This window comes from Carettochelys insculpta, chromosome 33 (assembly GCF_033958435.1).
Source record: "Carettochelys insculpta isolate YL-2023 chromosome 33, ASM3395843v1, whole genome shotgun sequence".
NCBI lineage: Eukaryota > Metazoa > Chordata > Testudines > Carettochelyidae > Carettochelys > Carettochelys insculpta.
The window spans coordinates 346294-351945 of record NC_134169.1 but is presented as its reverse complement, the minus strand read 5'-3'; the positions used below and the strand labels follow the sequence as shown (position 1 = coordinate 351945).

The following is a 5652-nucleotide window of genomic DNA, read 5'->3' as shown; positions in this document are numbered from 1 at the left end:
GGCTCGTAAACACACCAAGATGGGGCACTCCAAAAACAGCTCTAGAAATAAATCACACACGTGGCCAGTAATTAAAAGCATAAAAATATGCCCCAGAGCCCCAATGTGAACCCCTCCTCCCACAGACACTGACTGTCCTTGATCTCCTCTGCAGCTACTCTCAGAAATAAAGCATCTGCCAAAGCACCACATGTTACAGACCTCTGCAGTTCACAGGGCCACCCCTGTTGCATGTATATCACCTGCCCATGTAGATCTGAGAAACTCTGAGCTCAGGGAGGTGACACAGGCAGTGGAACCTGGTCAGAGGCCACCAGGCACTGCAAAGCCAGGCTGCCAGGCACCAGCAGCCCCAGGCAGTGGCATTGTGATGCAGGCAGGGATTCCCATAGAGCCCTCCCACAAGGCTGGCACTGCACAGATCCCTGTGTGTGCTGGAACCTCCCCATCCACAGTAGCCAGGCCACTTAGTCAAGAGGCCCCAAGGGCTCACATAGAGCTTGAAACCGTCACCATGGCATAATTAGCAGCTGTGTCTAAAGAGCTCAGCCAGCCAGCTGGTAGGAACTGGGCTAACAAGGGTCATCTTTGGACAGGAGCCGGGGAGCTGCAGGGACGTATGGAGTCAGCAATGAGGTGACTGGGGCAGAACATCCCATTTTCTAGAGGGTGTTCGCTCAAATAGTAGAGCGCTTGCTCAGCCTGCACAAAGTAGTGGGATCAATACCCGCATTCTCCCATAAAACTGCTGTCCTTGTAACTTCCTGCCCAAGGAATCAAGGGGAGCTGCTTTTGCGGCCCACCCGCCGGAAGCTCACAATGTACAGGGGGTTTGGGTCTGTCTGTGTTGAGCGATGTGCACTGGCACAAGAGAGCACTATCATCATCTTGTCTCCCAGCTGGTGGGAAGAGGAAGTGCTCTCACGTGCAGGCTGGATTTGAAAGAGGAAGTCAGGGCCATGGGCTGCCTCAGGTGAGAGAAAGTGGTGATGCACAGGTGAGCCATGTACTGATGAGGGAGATACCCCTGGAGCAGGTAGGAACAAGTTGCAGGTGGGTCATTTTGGAGGGCAGGTTTAGCACTGCACATGCAGAAGGTTCTGGAGTTGGGGTGACAGCTGTGGGGTCTGCTCCTGTGGGCTCTGTGTCTGTGGTAGGAGAGCAGCCAGGGCAGCTGCTGCTCCAAGGCCATGTGCTCTGGGTGAGCTGGGAGCAGCTGAGCTCAGGAGCAGGCAGCAGACTGGGGTCCCTCCAAAGGAAGCACATTGCAGCAGGGGCTGATGTTGTTACCCCTCTGCCAGGGAACATGGGCCATGTTAATGTCGTGCTCAGGGGAAGAGAGGGAGGGGACAGGCAGGGTCCGAGGGGAAACCTGGCAGGGGCCTAGGACAGCGGGTGAGGGGCAGCAGGGTCTGAGGGAATTCCTAGCCAGGCCTCAGGGCTGTGGGGAAAGGGAGACGCAGCCTGAGGGGGAGATTCCAGGTTGGGGTTCAGGGTGGTGGGGGAGGGGCTGAGGGGATGCCTGGGTGGGATGCTGAGCAGTGGGGGAGGGACAACAATCTCACTCCAGGAACCACACTGCACCTACAGCTGCCTGTTGCTCCTTTCTGAAAGGGCCCTTGTGAGCTGTTTCTCTGTAGCTTGGATAGTTTACGTGGGTAGCACATGGTGCTCATAAAACCAAGGGGTCGAGCCCTTGCTAGCCAGTAGACAAGTGCAGGGTGTTCCTCTGTTACCCTTTGCTGGACTGCTATAGGCAGCAATGTCCAAAGACATGAAGGAAGTTGAGTGGCTTCTGGAGACCTGACCAGAGTCTTGCTCAGGAGGCTTCACTCTGCTTTGCAGGGAGGAGCCCTGACCTTTATTCCCTTCACTCCATTATCCTTCCTAATGCCCCTTCACTGGGGTGCTAATGAGTGACAACCTGACCTGCAGGGCTTGTTATCTTCTGAGCAGCTGCTGCTGTGCCTGTCACAGCCCTGGATTTATAAGGGGGTTCTACACAACAAAGTTATTTCAAAAAAACTATCCCAGCCTCTGCACAAGGCAACCGCTGCTTTGAAATAATTCAGAAATAAATAGGGGACGGCTTATTTTGAAATGGGTAAACCTCCTTGTACAAGTACAAGTACAAGTACAAGTAATAGCAGCTATGTGGAAACGGGCTGCGCAGACAGGGGTAAAACCAATTTTGAAATAAGCCATAGTGTGTCCACTGGCTGCATCTGAAATTAGCTTCCTGTGTGTAGATGCAGTATTAGGAAATCTTGGTCTTGCCACTCACTGATGCTGCAGTTCTCCCAAACACTTAAAGCAACCAGAGTACTATTACCTAGAGTAAACCTCCTTTAACCAATCGTCTGGATCGGACTCTGACCCTCCCCACACAGACGCTGCCGTCCAGCGCAGTTAGTCGTGGGAAAGGAGAATGGGCCAAAGAGGATCCTCCTTGCGCTCACGTTCCTCACCGTGAATTCTCTCCCCAGCCGCCGGGGCAGAGCTCTCAAGAAGGAGACTCCCTGAGGCAAAGCCCTGGGGGGTCTCTGAGATGACCCCGGCCCTGCAGCCTGTCCCACCTGGCCATTGTGCTGGACTGTCTGTGAGGTCACCACCTCCCCACCTCCTTTAACCAATCATCTGAGGTTCTTCCAAAGGCCCTTGTGATGTCACAGACACACCCACCAGTGCCCTGCAGGGCTCATGTCCTGCCCCTGGCAGCCCCCTCTGCAAACGCACCCCAAGGGTCTGCAACAAAAAAGGCACATAAAAAATAGAAAAACCCCTAACTCCTCCCATCCTCAGTGTCCTGTGGGATCCTGTACTGGGGCAGGTGGGGAGAGAGGAGGGGAGACTGGTGGATTCTGACCTGTACTCTGCAGAGGGCACAATAAGTGAAAGGAACATTTTAACTCCTCCCGTCCTCAATGTCCTCTGGGCAGCAACTCCAGCTTCCCTCTGGCACAATGTCTGTGCTGGGGAATGGGAAGGTGTTGTTGTGGACAGTCCAGCCGTGTGCGTTGGCCCCACAAAGACACATTTCTTTAAAGTGCAACAAGACCATTTTTTTGGTTTAAGATACAGACTGACACCGTTACCTCCCTATCAGCAAGCAGTGACATAATAAGGTGGCTTAGCTGGCTAACGTACCTGACTAATAAACAGGAGATCATGGATTCAGCTCCCGGTGGTGCTTTGTTGTAGGTCTTTCTTAATGTTTCCCTACGTCTGGCTGGGGAGCAGAGAAGACCTCCCTTGGCAATCTCTCTCCCTGCTGGGGAAGGTAAAGGCTGATGGAAAAGGAGCGTTGGAAAGAATCTAGTCACAGCCTGGAGCTCGGGAAAAGGCAGTTGTGATGGGTGTGGGGAAGGTGCTGCTGTGGCTGCCAGAAGAGAGTCTGTGCCTCACAGCTTTGTGGTTCTGGGGAGGCCTGTGCCAGCCAGCTCCTCCAGCACGTTTGTAACACAGACACAATTCCCTGTCAGCAGGAGCTCTGTTCTGCCCTGTCTGCGGGAGCAGCTCCTGTCCTTACTTGGCTCTGCAGAGACACTCCCCAGCCCTCTCCCTGCACACCATGTGCACACACTAGTGCGTGACAGGGGGCGTCTCACTCCCAGGCCCACCCAGCTGTGCCCCCACCCCAGTGGTAATTCACCTCTCACCCCAGCTGTCCCCAGTGCTGACCTGACACACCTGAGATCCCTCTTGTAGCTTCCTTTTGCTTCCTCACCAACATTTCCTAACCTTGCTGGGAAGCAAAACCCCTGCAGTGGACATGAATTGTGCAGGTGGGAGACGCTCTGACACAGCCCCTGGGCAGGGCCCAAGGTTTCAGCTGGTGACTGTGCAGTGCAGAGGGAGGAGGAGTTTGGGTGCCAGCGGGAAGAGGTGGCAGGTGTGAAGGGGAACCCGGCCAGGGCTTGTGGCTGAGGGAGGAGGGGAAAAGGGCAGTGGGGGGGTCGGCAGGGTGTGAGAGGACAAGGGGATCAGGGCACTGGGGAGGGGTGGGAGAGACAGGATGTGAGGGACCCACTGCAGGGCCCAGGACAGCTGGCAAGGGGCAGCCGGGGCTGGGGGAACTCCAAGCTGGGCTCCGAGCAGTGGGGCATGGGTGAGAGAGTCTGAAAGGGGAGGCCAGGCTGGTGGGGGAGGGGAGGAAATCTCCGTTCAGTGGCCCTGCAGCTGCCTGTTGCTCATTTCCAAAAAGGCCCCTTGTGAGACTTTTTGCATCTGGCTGGCTAGCTCAGTTGGTCAGAGCGTGGTGCTAATAACGCCAAGGTCATGGGTTCAAGCCCCATGCTGGCCATGGGCAGGTCTTTTCCGCTTTCCTTCTTGTGGCTGCTTTGGGCAGGAGGCCAAAAGAGCTGAAGGAACCAGGCTGAGAGGCTGGCAGGGAGCAAGTGGGAGTCACCACCCAAGGGAAGGGCTGCAGAGTGGTCCTGTGTGAGGTGAGGATCCCCAGATTCCCAACTCTGCAACACATGCCTCCCACAGGAAGGAGCAGCAGCAGCCCTCTGCCAAGGGCATCAGCCCCCTGAAGCAGCTCCATTGGCTTTCTCTGCTCCCCATCTCCCCCCAAAAGCCTTTGGCCTCACAGGCTCCCTCCCTGGACACCTGCTTCTGCAGCACCACAGGCCCAGCTAACTCACCAGTGGTGCCAGTCCCTGCCTGCCCTGCTCCTCTTCCTGCCTGAGTTCTGCTTCTTCACTCAGGTCCCCCAGCTGCTGCTCTGGTGGGCTGAGGGCTGGGGAAGGCAGAGGAAGGGCCCTGGGGGGTGGGGTGCAGACGTACAAGGAGCAGGCCCTGGAGGAAGTCCATGATGAGCAGCTTTGGCCATGGGAGCTCAGGAGAGGGGCCGAGAGGTACAAGTGACAGGATGGGTGGGTGGATCTCTGCAGAGGTGGGGTTGGCTGAGAGTCCTTGGGGAACGGGGAGAGGCCTGTGGGGAGGAGAGGAGAGAGCAGCAGGCAGCTGGCAGCAGAGCTCAGGGGAAGAGGCAGAGCTGGGATAGGAAGAGGTGAAAGGGGAGAAGGAGCACAGGTGGCCTCAGAGGGAGCAGGCCAAGCAAACCAGATCCCCTCCCACTCCTCAGGAGCTTCCAGCACTGGCACCAGCCTCCCCCGTGCAGCTGTCACAGGCCACAGTGGACATTCTGGTGCTTTACATGATGCTGACAGGCACTGACCAGAGAGGTGCAGAGTTATTTCAGAAGAGTTTATTCCAGAATTATTCCTCCAAAATAATCTAGTTCACAATGACGCCTTCACGCCACAAGGCAGCCCCAGAATAAACAAAACATATTTCCAAATGGCACCTCCATGCACAGCAGAGCCTGTTTGTGAATAGAGACCCTGGAGGCCATGCTGGGGATGTCACTGCACAGCAGCGTTGTTTTGGAACACACTGTTCTTGAATAACTTATTTTTTAATAGCCCCAATTACCTGCCTATGCAGCCCCATTCCAAAATCTCTGTTCTGGAATTGGCACCGTTGGAGGAGAATGAGGTTTACTGCCTTGCAAAGAGCTGTCTGTTATTTCTATATTATTTCAGTTACCTGCCCAGCTCTCTCAGGGTTAGGACCTTATTTGGAGGCTTCAGGGTTTGAGTCCCAGGCTGGGAAAGCTGCATTCACCTTGCCTTGTGCATCAGGAAC

General features: G+C 55.4%; 1 non-coding gene across 1 annotated transcript; it reads left to right on the top strand.

Annotated features, from left to right (window-relative positions):
* The first annotated feature begins 4229 nt into the window (after positions 1-4229).
* Positions 4230-4303, top strand: TRNAI-AAU (transfer RNA isoleucine (anticodon AAU)). The gene has a single exon. It is a non-coding gene; the product is annotated as a tRNA-Ile (tRNA).
* Positions 4304-5652: the final 1349 nt, after the last annotated feature.